A 13,416-nucleotide genomic window follows, 5' to 3' on the forward strand; every position below is an offset into this window, starting at 1 on the left:
ATTTTCTGATCAATTTTAACCCTAGTTTTGATCATTCGATTCTCTCTCTCACTCTCTCTCTCTCTCTCAAGGTTAGCCCGCCTCAACACTCTCTCCCTCTCTCAATTCTGGTAGAGTCTCTCTCTCTCTCAATCAAAATCGTTCTTAACAATTTTCTTGAACCAGAAATTCAAGACATTTCCTAGTGAAATTCAAGAAGGTTAGGTAACATTCCACCTCGCCCAAACTATGATGCCTGAGAACTAAAACGTACTCAACAGTGAGGACTGAGGAGTTAATATGAAATAGACTAAACAAATGCCGTAACATAACTACTATCTTAACCATTTAAAAAACAAGGAGGCCATTCAGATCAACCTCAGTCTTGTTTCAACTATAAACAGACAAGAGAAAACTCCAATCTTTATACAAATTTCATCATTTATTCTGAAGCAAGGAAAATGTTGCTTACTGTCTCTGTAATTTCCAACACTCAGAATCCGATCATATAAAATCTAAATGAATACTTAAACAAAAATTTAAATCAACAGTACTTCACTTATACTTTGGATGTTGCCAACTATCTTATTGTGCAGAAATTGCAGAACCAGTAATATAAGGCCCAAGATAGTAGTCTGGATATTACAGGCAAACAAATAAAAGAAAACCAACTACACCAAGGGCTTTCGACACAGAATCGTCTGAGACAGGCACCATAATACATGATTACAGGCTAGCAAATAAAAGAAAAACAACTACACCAAGGACAGAAAGCCCAAACGACATACCCAAAGAACAACAGCTACACCAAATAATGATGACACAGTTCACAAACCAAATCACCAACATGCAACTTCCAACAGATTATTAACCCTCTCACATCAAGTATACACATGTTCCGGATCACTACCGTACTTGAACCGCAGGCACAATGGCCATTGTCTCAGCAACTTGGAGCCTACCTGTTGCCAGCCTTGTTACCAGATCCTCTGCCTCAACTTTAACCACATCGTTCCTCTTGCCAATGTCAGCAGCATATCAACTAGCACAGTAGGCTGTAGACCCCTACACCCATTGCCACCATCCCATACACATTAGCGGTAACAAGGCGTAATGGCGTCGATAAAACAGCTGCAAGAGGTCCACCTACAATCGACACCACCTGCCCGCTCTGGCCTAATATTCCTTGTTCAACAACAAGCAGACCCGTCTTGCAGTAGATAGCAAAGTCCTCACAATTTTTTGTGAATACATTGTAGCACCCAAATCCATTTGTAAGTAAATAGGTGGCTCGGTGAACATACAACGTTATCTGGGTCTGACACTGCTAGAGTGCAGGTTCCACCTCGTGCTTTTGCTAGAAAGAGAGCAGGGCCGACTTCATACTCAAAACGGTACAGAATTCCACCAGAAAGGAAGCAATTAAGGCAAGATGACACAACGCCATTACCTTCTTCTAGCTATGTGTAGACAGTGCAAGGAACTAGAGATTGAGCAGGTCCTGAGTCCTGAGCTGACAAGAAGAACATCCAACACTGTACCAGTGCCCACTTCTTGGCCTCTTCCTCTGGTGAAATGGACAACTTTATCATCATCAACATAAATTCCTGCAGCAAGGGAGTATTGGATACTTGTGGGTACGGTGAATAAATGAATGTACAATAAATACAAGAAAAAAACATACTGCTTAAATTGCAAAAAAAAAACTTTTTAAATATTAGAAATTTAGTATGTCCACTTTTCTATACAAAAAGGGTAGAATTGAAGCAGCGTGGCCCTTTTAAATATTCTTTTTATCAAATAATAATTGAAGACCTTACAATTCTCTTCTCTCTCTTATAATCAAGAAGAATATCCACAAGAAACATACACATCAACCAACCTGCTATACCAGCGTGGCTCCTCCAGATGAATGCCCAAAGCCCTGAAACAACACCTCTCATCCATTCTATCCTTATATAACCAACCTGCTATACCAGCGTGGCTCCTCCAGATGAATGCCCAAAGCCCTGAAACAACACCTCTCATCCATTCTATACTTATATGCACCTTGCACCTTGGTAAGGGATGATTTTTAAAGAAAGTATACAAATTATTTGTTGCTTAATTGGTAGACTGTAGTACTTTCCGAACTCACTACCTCCACTTTTGGGAAAACTGGTCAAGATTCCCTTGAAAGGATTCTCAGAAGAATCAAACAAATATATATAAATCGAGAAACTAAACAGAACAAAGAGTCATTCAAGCAATCCGCTAAGAAACAGAACATGTGACAACTGCTGAGTTTATACATAAGTAATATTGCTAGTGTTCCAAAAATCCTCACAACAATAATCACTTTATGCAGTGTCCAAGCAAATATTTGTGCAATTTAGAATTCATTTTAGATCTGTATGTATAATTCATTTTACACTCAAAGAACAGTGAACTCGATCAACAACCCAATAACTTATCTCTTTCAACGTAGCATTCAACAAAACTAAATAACCAAACAATGAGCTGAATACAATCATGAATCGATCAACAAAGTGTACTAGTAAACACTAGTGCATTTCAAAACTCATTTTGCAATATTTAAAGGAAACAGAGATCACCGTCCATAATCAAATAACTATGAACTATGAACTAACATTCACAATATGATTTAATATGACGAGCTCACAAATCATTTTAATCAGTATACAAGTATATTAGATTTAATTTTTCACTAATCTATTAACAAATGAAAAACAGAATCATTAGCCAAATATGTTTTACCTTTCCCCCCAGCTTCCATAGCATCACTACCACTAGGCATTTGAGATGGCAGCTCCGTATCGTCAGAATCAGATACTTTTGCAACAGAATCGTCTAGAGCCTCAAGGAAGGATAGTACACTTAGCTTGTCTGCAGCCAAATAAAAAAGTTATATCAGCATCGCGCTTAATAAACAGTTCAAAAGACCCAAGGCAATGCAGGTGTCAGAGCTATCGAAAACATTTAAAAATTGGTTCTAACAGGAAAAAAAAAAAAAAAAAAAAAAAAAAAAACTTGAAAATTTGGTCCAAAACTGTGCAAGAAACAGACCCGACAAAAGAATTGCGAAATGAAAAATAACTGATATCCACAATAAAATCTAATTGCAGTCAATACTCCTGACTCGAAAGACCAAAGATTGCTCGTTACTTACATTTACTTGGGTCAATTCCAAACTGAGACAAATTCACCTCTCCAAACAAACTAAAAAGTCAACAAATTGGATAATCCCTAACCCTAAACATATCAAATTTTGAAATGGGGTGATGTTAAACTTCCAAGTGAGTTGTGACACAATGAAATTTGATGAAACACATAACCCCACTCTTACTTTTAATTATTATTAGAAAATTATATACAAGAAGAGATGAGAACCTGTTAGAGGAGACGACGAGATTTCCTCATCGTGAGAGAATTGCATGTCGTCAAATGGCTAAAGACAAGATTTTTGTGTTCTCTCCATGTTCCATTCAACTTGCACTGAGTTTTTGAACAAATGGCTCCAGTGGTTCCACCTTGAAGGAATTGCTTGAAGATTTAGCACATGAAAAGATTAGACCCTATACGAGGAAATGGGAGACTGGCATCATGGATACCATTATGGAGTTAGACCTTGTTGTGAAAAAAAAAGGTTCTAAGGTTTGCCATCTGTGTGAAGTTAAACACTCTGTTCCAGCTATTGTGTTTTCAACCGGAGGCTATACTGGCAATGTTTACCATGACTTTAATGATGGGCTTATACCACTGTACATCACTTCCGAACATATGAAGAAGAATGTGGTGTTTGTAGTACTCGAGTACCATCAATGGTGGATGAGTAGGTACGGTGATGTCTTATCCCGCCTATCCAATTACCATGTGATCGACTTCAGTAATGACAAAAGAACACATTGCTTCCCTGAGGTAATTGTTGGTCTCAAAATCCATGACGATTGACGAGCTTGCCATTGATTCTTCGTTAGTTCAAGGAAACAAGAGTATTAGTGATTTCCACAACGTTCTAGACAAAGCATATTGGCATAGAATACAAGGATGGATTCGAAAGGAGAAAAAAAAAGGTGCTATTGTCTTCATCACCAACATTATCTGCACTGGAAGAAGATGAAGAAACTGAACTAGCAAAATACAAAGAGAATAAGAAGCCGAAACTGGTCATCTTATCCCGAGGTGGATCAAGAGCAATAATTGATCAACATTTGTTAGTGCATTTAGCAGAGAAAATTGGATTCAAAGTGAAGGTGTTGAAGCCAGATAGAACAACTGAGCTGGCCAAGATATATCAGGTTCTCAATTCTACTGATGCCATGGTTGGAGTCCATGGTGCAGCCATGACGCATTTCCTCTTCATGAGACCCAGTTCTGTTTTAATCCAAATTATACCCCTTGGCACAGACTGGGCTGCAGAAACTTACTACGGTGTGCCCTCGAGGAAGTTTGGGCTCAAGTACATTGGATACAAAATCCTTCCGAAGGAGAGTTCTTTATACAACAAGTATAATAATGATGACCCTATACTTAATGATCCAAACAGTATAAATGCAAACGGGTGGCAATTTACCAAGAAAATCTATCTGGATGGGCAGAATGTCAAGTTGGATTTAGAATGATTTTGGGAGCAGTTGTTTCGCGCCTATGTCTACACCATCTCGGAAAGGAGCAGAGGGCGTTCTTAGCATACTTATTGCCGTTATTGGTGATTGAACTCTCATGGGTCTTCTTACATCCGTGAACATATGTAGAAGGTAGCTAGCTTGTAAAGGTTAACTTTGTGACATTTTCTATATGTACCTTATACAGTATTACCAATTTTTGGCGAGAGCTATAACTTCTCCTGTATAAATTTATGCATCAGGATTTACCATTATACAGTATTACATTTTCCGTGTATTGGATTTTTTTTTTGGGGTAAAGATATGTGTATTCGATTGAATTTGTCACAGATGTTATCATCTTTGAAGAACTTTTCTGCTTCAGTTTGGGCTAGAGGGATACATGCTCAGCTCTTTTAGAACTTGAGCTCTCCCAGTAATAGGAAAAGTCCAGAAAAACCGTAGTATACACTAAAAACCACTAGTAGATCATGTCATACATCCAATTCCATTTGGTAAGGCTTGTAGCGTGGACTTTCCTAATAGATATGTAAAAACAGCATTGATTATTCGTTTGAGATGCCATTTAAATTCGTTTCACCATACCTGATACACAGAGAAACAAGGCAGGCCTAGTCTTGAAGCCTGCCAACATCTAAATAGAAGTGCACCTATAAGTCTGAACTTGGAAGGATATTCAAACACATAAGAGAAGAGAATTGAAGATGAGATTTCATTGTTGTTACCCACATGCGGTGTAGCAGTTTCCACAGACCACAGGTAGTAGTTGCCACAAAAAAATTTTATTGAGTAACAGGATTCCATCTAGTATCTTATCAGATTTTCGACAAAACAATCCAACTTCGTCTTAAAGGACTTGTGATTATACCAAAGGAAGATGGGTTCGAGACGAGAGTAATCTTCATCACTCATACACGGAAGAATGCACATTTCTTGATCCTGGCTTCAGATGCCATAAAAATGGACGGAAGGATGATGAATATCTGAAATGGACAAAACTGTTATAGGGTTGCACTGCTTGAGGATGGCCTTTGTTTTTGTTTATGTTACCTGTTGCAGTGTGTTGTTCTAAAGATCCTCAGACTTGTGAGAATGTAGGCATGTAGCCAAAAGTATTTGCAGCTTAGTTTGAAAAGTTCTTGTTTAGTTGTAATGAGGTACTGTTTCTTAAGATTTTCATCCAAAGGTCCCAACGTCAGTTTCTCAGTTATGATTATCAATAGTGTTTTTTATATTTATACTAATTCACATTACAAACCCTTTCTGTCAAGGAACACCTTCATGTGAATCACTTGCAGTCCACACACAAAAAATATTTGTATATGTTAGTGTAAAAAAGAGAAGGGTAAAAAGGATCTGAAATTATACATGTTCACAAATTTGCACAGAATTGAACTTTTTATTTTTATTTTATATTTGCTGCTGAACCCAAGTTACTTCTGGGCTGCCTACGTACCATGGAGGGGGACATAAAGCCTTACCCCACTGACAGGATCAAGCTAACACGTAGTTCTTTTTTCAATTACAAGCAAGAGGATTCACTTCTAGTATGAGAGAATAGGCTCTGAAATCCTGATTTGTGGTCGCTTCCTCTAGCAGCTCATCACTGCAACTCCTTTGCTACACCAGGTATGAAAACCGAGTAGCTTGTCTAAGTCAGCGTTTTTTGATATTACGTTGATCGATCGCCCATTTTGCTGGAGATTTCGGCCATTAATATCTTTGTCTCCCTGGTCGCCATTTTCTGAAAATGCTTCAGCAGAAATTTTTTCCTCCTCGTCCTCAATAAGGGCTGCCTGTGCCTTCAGTTCTTCTATATCAAAATTCCAATTGCTTACTCCCCTTTCGTACTGATTATGCGATATCTCCTCCTTTTGCACATCCTGAATATTACTAGGTGCTTGCATATGTTCTACGTTCACCTTCACTGTTTTTGGGATCTTCCCAACAATAGAAGGAATCTTCTCCACAAGTGCTCGTACGCAACTAGACTTGTGATTCTTAAAGAATCGATCCCTCAAAAGCGCTGTTGCTGAAGGTCTTTTTGATGGATCTTTTACTAAGCACTTAGCAATCATCTGTTTAAATTGCTTTGAGAACTTCTGGTCTTTTATATCATCTAAACGCGGTGGATCTTCTGTCAGGATTGTAAGAAACAGTTTCACAGGAGGATACTCTGAGAAAGGAGCATGACCGTGGGCAAGCTCTATGGCTGTGATGCCGAAGGACCATATATCTGCTTTAAAGTCGTATCCATGCCCTTCTTCCATATCCAGGATCTCTGGCGCCATCCAGCAAGGTGTCCCTGTTATTGTATTTCTTTTTTTGGGTCGCCTATCACCAGAATCAAAAAAGAGAAGCAGACACACCAAGATCACCGAGCTTAATTGCTCCATGCGAGTCGACTAAGATGTTTCCAGCCTTGACATCTCGATGTATACACCCTTGCCCGTGAAGATACTCCAAACCCTTCAACGCCTCATATAGAACAGTACGAATAACCGCCTCGTCTCGCAACCCGTCTTTATAAGCTGTCTTAAGTATGTGTTGAAACGATCCTGCTTCCATAAACGGCATCACAACCCATAAATCATTGCCGATAACAAAAGCACAGTGTGCTTTTAAAACATTAACGTGGTCGACAAGTTTCATAAGGCGAACTTCTTTTGCAACCTTGTCGGGGTCTTCATGATCAAAATCAAGAATCTTTATGGCAACCGTCTCCTTCAAAGGTTTGCACAACGCACGGTACACTGTTGCAGCACCACCCTTTCCTATTTCTTCGTATAGCTCGTAATGTTCTTGCCCTACTGGAAACTCCATCACCCTTTGTTGCCGCAGGAACATGTCTCCAGAGATGAACCATTGCCCTTCTTCTTCTTCTTTCTTCTCTTGCAGATCGAAAACAACTCTAAACACAATTATTATGAAAAGGCTCAACTCCATCGCATATTTATATAACTCGGAGTCGGTCTGTGTTAGTCCAATGATGTCTCGAGGGCATTGTCTTCTGAACATTACGGGAAAACGGTATATTGCAAAAAAAACTTTCTTTTACTGTGGGTTTTAACGGACGAACGCCTCGGAAAAAAACAAAAAGCGAAATAGTGTGGGAATATATAAAACGGGTTTTAAACGTATAATCTAATATGCTAGTAAAACCGATGATTTTTAATATAATAGATAAGGAGTTTGATTTTCTATAAAAGTGGGAATAAAAAATAGGAACATAAAATCAAAAAAATATTTATAATACAAATGAAAGAGAAAACTTCAAAACACCAATGCACCAAGTATCAAATTATCATTGTTTCATCCAAATACTCATTTTAGATTCAAACAAGCCAAAACACTATTCAAAATAAGATACTACTAATTACCAACCATAATGCAATAATTGCATACTACAAATAAGTTAATAACTTTAAAATTTTCAATTAATTATTAATAGTCTAAAGCAAAATAGAACGGTCTAAATAATGTCAATCTAACTTCCACTCTTCAAAAGGTAAACTCCAAACATAAATTCTTTCTATTGAATTTGGCTTTTGAAAAAAAAAAGTTTTAAATGGGAGTTTTTTCATATCATCGGTTTTAAACAGATTAAAAAGGGTTTAAAACGTTAAAAACGTTATTTTGTTGAAAACCGGGTTTAAAAAACTGGAAAATGAATGAACCTTTGGCAATATCTCGGATTTTAAACGATTTTAAACCCGAATAAATTTGGCAACAATGCTCGAGGGTGCTTCTGAACATTTTTCGGGAAATATTTTCAAACATTGCAAAAATTTTTTCGAAATTGTGGGCTTGGTGCACTTGAGTTTAGGCCTCATTTCGAAAAATAAAAGCCCGCAAAAAGAGACAATAATATATAACATAAACATTTCTAAAACATTTCCTGCTTTTCCTTGCAGCAGAAATGGCTTGCAAACTAATGCGAAAAAATCTCCATGACATACAATATTACTTTGGGAGACAACTAGTCGGGCTTATCAACTCTCCTCAAGAAGACCGGTTCAAATTCTCAATAATAGATTAGTAATTCTATCTTAGGAAATATTATAAGTATTTGTAATAACTTCCTTTTTTCTCGTAAAACATTGTTGGATTAACAGAACTGGTAATGGGGAGGTTCATGCATTAGCCAAATGGGCATCTACTTTTAATGGTATAGATCGAGCCTCCACCATTGTTCTTAAGATGTAATCTTTTCTATTTTGAAACTTAATGGAAATGAAATGCTATTATCGAAGAAAAAAAAAATTGATATAAAAAAAAATGCTTGGTATAAAAAAAAAAACAACATTTCGCGGCTTTATATATATACACTAGGTATAACCCGTGCCTCGAAGACGATTGTCTTTAGATTTTTCTTGATGCACATTATGGTCGAGAAAAATAAAGTTAATATAATTCAAGAATTCACTCAATATCATTTGTTTAGTGTTTATGGAAAAAATATATATTTGTAAGACACATCAATTTTAGTATGCAGTTTCTTTTGTAATTGAATAATTTTTAATTATATTACTCTAAGTTCTTGTGGTTGGCACATTTTTATTCAAATACTTTAGCATGCAAGTTTACTCTCAAGAAAGAAGAACAACTTTTAAATAATATATAGGAGACAAATATCAATCCAGACTCCAGACTGTATTAATGTTCAATTTTACACACGATTCTGTTGTCATTCTAATTTCAGATAGTAATTTTATTCCTAAATTAAAGCATTGTCTAATAATTTTATTCTCAAATTAAAGCACTGTCCAATAACCACTAGTTGCACCACTATCACAAAATCTGAAGCAAAATATTATACAATCTTCGACATGGAATATATTTGCAAGTCTTGTATTCCATTAACTCGACCGCTTCATAAAATGGGAATAAACATTGAAAATATTGTAGCAAATCTCAAGTCATTATCAAACAATAAAAGTCCAGATGAATTTATTCAAATTACTTTAGGCTATGTTTGGTTTGAGGAATCGAAATTCTAAAAAAAAAAATGGTGAAGAATACAGAAATAAAGAGTGAAGAGGAGAGATGCAGAGAATTTAAGATGGGTATTTTTTTTTCTCTTATTAAAAAAAAAGTATAAGTTAAAGAAAAAAAAAAAGACTAATCAAACAATTACACCAAGAGTACTTAAAATACAAACACTATGCATTGTTTTTAAATAAGTACAAAAATTAATTACAAAGTTTTAATTAGAGAGTTGTATACCCTCTCTAATTGCTTTTACAAATTTCAAGTATGTTGTATATGGCCTTTCCCACCTAGTAAGCCAAGTGGGTTTACCTAACAGAATCTCATGATTTTGTTGGCCAAGTGTGATAGCCGTGAAAAGTTTGTTTTAGGCCAAGTACTTGATGTAAAAAGAGAATTCTAGCCATCTTCAACACTTTAACCATCTTCAACACTTTAACCATTTAGGGCTTCCCTAACTACAAGTAGCTCCAAAGATCCATATGCCCTCACAAAGAGCCATATAGTCTTATTCCATCCATAGTCTCCTCAACCCTTTGATGACTTCCTCCTCGATATACTTCAAAATCGCCAAACACTCAACAACAAAGCTTGTGTTAATACTAATATTCATGCATAGCTGAAGTATGGCAGTCTCACAATCAGTATATATCACCCCAAAACCTGCTATGCTAGAATGTCATTTGATGACCCTTGTTTACATGGATTGGTCGTAGTTCCCATTTAATCTCCTTGACCTCGACTTCAAAGACCATGTCCAACAACCCCACTTCTTAATGTCATAGTGTCAACTACAATGTTAAACATACAACCCTTGAGAGCTAGCAAAAAAAATTATATATTCACTTACTTTTTTGAATTCCTTTTGCTCCTTCTAAAAAAAAATAAATAAATAATCCTTTTCAAGAGAAAAAACTTGCCTCCAGTTTCTTGCCTTCTAACACTTTGTTTGATTTATGCATTTCAAAGTGATACCATTCTAGAAATAATTGTAACTACCTAAAATGTTTCATGTTTGTGTTATCCCCTCACAATGTATTAGTGCCTCTTCTTTCATGTTCATTCATAAAGTCGGGTCCCCCGGCCAAAGATCTTTACAACCCATTTCTACAACCAAGAACCACCTCGAGATGAATATATTTATTATCAGCCACCTTTTCATGCCAAGATCAATGCCGCGACGCCGCTTTCATGTGTTTGAATGTAATCAAATACTACTTTGAATCGGTCAAAGCAAATATCACGTCTCAATATGAATGATAAGAGATTAAAAAAAAAAGGATTTGATAGTTAGGTAAGACTTAATAGGCTTCTAAAGAATAAATGAAAACATGAAACTACAAAAGGCAATTTCCTTGATACATCGTGACCTTGTATATCGAAAAGTTCAAACACCAAAAGCACAAAGAAAAAAAAAATAGTTGAATTAAGAAGACACTCGACTACTAATAGAGTTTAATTATCTATCACCGCTAGAATTCAAAGGTTGTAATAATTAAGACATGCTTCGCGGAGGTTGAAAGCCTCAAAATCCAATTTGATTAGAAACTATTCCCTGAAAAGAAATCTTCGTGTCGTATTTCATATAAATTAGTACGTCTAATAGTGACACACATTTGCAGTAAACAAATCTATCCTTGGCAAACTCTTCACAGAATATATAAAGGAAAAATAAAATAGAAGTGAGGGAGATTTAGCATAGCCTAGCAACACAATCATTGGTCAGTTGATGTTGTCAATTTGGTGATATCCCAACCAAGGCATGAGATGGCATTCTAAAGTTAAAAGCTAGATGATGTCATTGCCATATCAGGAAATGGTTTTCAAAGAGGTTTTATACTTTTATGTCAGTCTATTAAACTCAAAAAGTTTAAAACCTTACTGGAGCTCAAACTGACATTGACAATAGTAGCCATTCTCTATAAATTTCCAACAACAACCATTTTAAAAAGTTCCACTGAAAAATTCAATATCTTGCTGAAAGTTTAGCCACCCATTCTCTAACCATAATCGACAATAAGATATTGCAGCTTGCCATGTTAAGCCAATAATATATACAATGCTTATTACAACCCAAAATAGTAAATAAAAATATTACAATCCCTTATTCTGATCATACTTAAGGCACTTAATAACACCAACATTTGTTTAATTAATGTGTATAACCAACAAAATTTCAAGATTTACATACAATCCAATATCCAAAAGGGACACAACCACATTCCAATAATAGCTTAAATTCTCATCCATATGATATTTCAAATATAGAATTAATAGAAAAAATAAATTCATGATTGATAAATGAGGGGTTTCAAATTCGTACCTGAAACTTGATGCTTAAATTGATAACTTTGTACCTTGAAATTTATAAGAACCCCAATACTCGACCAATCATCTCGATGCAAGAAACAATAGCTATTATAGAATACTTACGAAAGAAATTATCTAACAAGAATCAAAATAGAAAAGAATCCCTAACATGGTTTTGTCCGTGAAAAGATAGAAAACCCAAAAACAAAATTATTAAATATATAAATCAAATGACGCTATCACGCAAAGGCAGTGCCATGCCACTGGAAGGCGGCAAACACTGACGGACTTGGATAGCACCAAAAACCACCAAAAATCCATTAAAAGGGGGAAACAATATTAAATCTACATAATAATGCTAGAAAAATAGAAAATAATTCCTAACATGGTTTTGTCCGTGAAAAGATAGAACACCCAAAAACAAAAATTATTAAATATATAAATCAAATGACGCTTATCAAGCAAAGCAATTGCCATGCCCATCGAAGGTGCAAACACTGATTGAACTTGGACAAACACCAAAGACCACCAAAAATCCATTAAAAGGGGGAAACAATATTAAATCTACATAATAATGCTAGAAAAATCTAATGGAATATGAAACTACTTGATCCAAAAGTAAGATTCCACTATGAATAACAAAAAAAAAAAAAAAAAAAAACTATTTTAAATTGAAAAACTATATATACCATAACACTCCTGAAATTGTCGGATTCTCAAATGCAAAGAATAAGCCTTTTTTCTTATCATTCAAAGAAAGAGCTCTTCACAGGATTACCATCCGTTTAAATAACATAACATAAAAAAAACCTCTTGAGAAAAAAAAAATTGTATTAGAAACTATAATACCAACCATCTAATTCAGTTCAATGTTTGATCACACATAATTTCTTATTAATCGTATAAGATTTTCAATGTAATGGAAATGTAAGAGAGCTTATAACAGTGTAGGTAACCTGAATTTTTTGAACCAATTGGCAACGATGCAAATCCAAAGAAGAATTGTCCGTGAAGCAAATTTGAGGAGAAAATATATCATGAGGGAGTATTCTTATGGAGTATTTAAGAGATTAGTAACTATACAATATTCTTAGAACCCTAAATAAAAGCGGAAGACATAACGGAAGAAGATGGAGTCTCCCTCTTCCTTCAGAAATCGAGTAATTTCTGAGAGAGAGAGAGAGAGAAAAAATGAAGAGAGAGAGAAAGAGAGAGAATTCAGAGAGAGATAGAGAGAGAGAGAGAGAGAGAGAGAGAGAGAGAGAGAGAGAGAGAGAGAGAGAGAGAGAGAGAGTACTCCATGTTGTTAATGGTGAAATTGGAAATTGGAGAGAGAGAGTACTCCATGTTGTTAATGGTGAAATTAGAAATTGGGATTTAGGATATTATCGGAAAAAAAAAAATGGGATTTGGGAGAGAGGAGTTGTGGGAAGTGAAAGACGTTTCTTTCCTTTCAATTGTGAATTAAAGGATGTTTTAGAAGGTTTAATACTTTAAACCAGACATACTACTT

At 35.6% G+C, this 13,416-nt stretch overlaps 3 pseudogenes across 2 annotated transcripts; 1 reads left to right on the top strand and 2 right to left on the bottom strand.

Moving 5' to 3' along the window:
• Window positions 1-564: 564 nt before the first annotated feature.
• Window positions 565-5,320, bottom strand: LOC147485441 (protein LEAD-SENSITIVE 1-like; annotated as a pseudogene). The gene is made up of 3 exons (XR_015201835.1): window positions 5,190-5,320; window positions 2,737-2,865; window positions 565-1,586 (listed from the first exon to the last, which is right to left on the bottom strand). The product of XR_015201835.1 is annotated as a protein LEAD-SENSITIVE 1-like (transcript).
• On the bottom strand, window positions 565-7,550 carry LOC147485442 (uncharacterized; annotated as a pseudogene). Its single transcript, XR_015202732.1, has 5 exons — window positions 5,190-7,550; window positions 3,149-3,522; window positions 2,737-2,865; window positions 1,862-1,988; window positions 565-1,586 (listed from the first exon to the last, which is right to left on the bottom strand). The product of XR_015202732.1 is annotated as an uncharacterized LOC147485442 (transcript).
• LOC147485443 (xylan glycosyltransferase MUCI21 pseudogene) lies at window positions 3,490-4,867 on the top strand (annotated as a pseudogene).
• Window positions 7,551-13,416: the final 5,866 nt, after the last annotated feature.

Source organism: Coptis chinensis, chromosome 7, assembly GCF_015680905.1.
Source record: "Coptis chinensis isolate HL-2020 chromosome 7, ASM1568090v1, whole genome shotgun sequence".
In the NCBI taxonomy this organism is placed as follows: Eukaryota; Viridiplantae; Streptophyta; class Magnoliopsida; order Ranunculales; family Ranunculaceae; genus Coptis; species Coptis chinensis.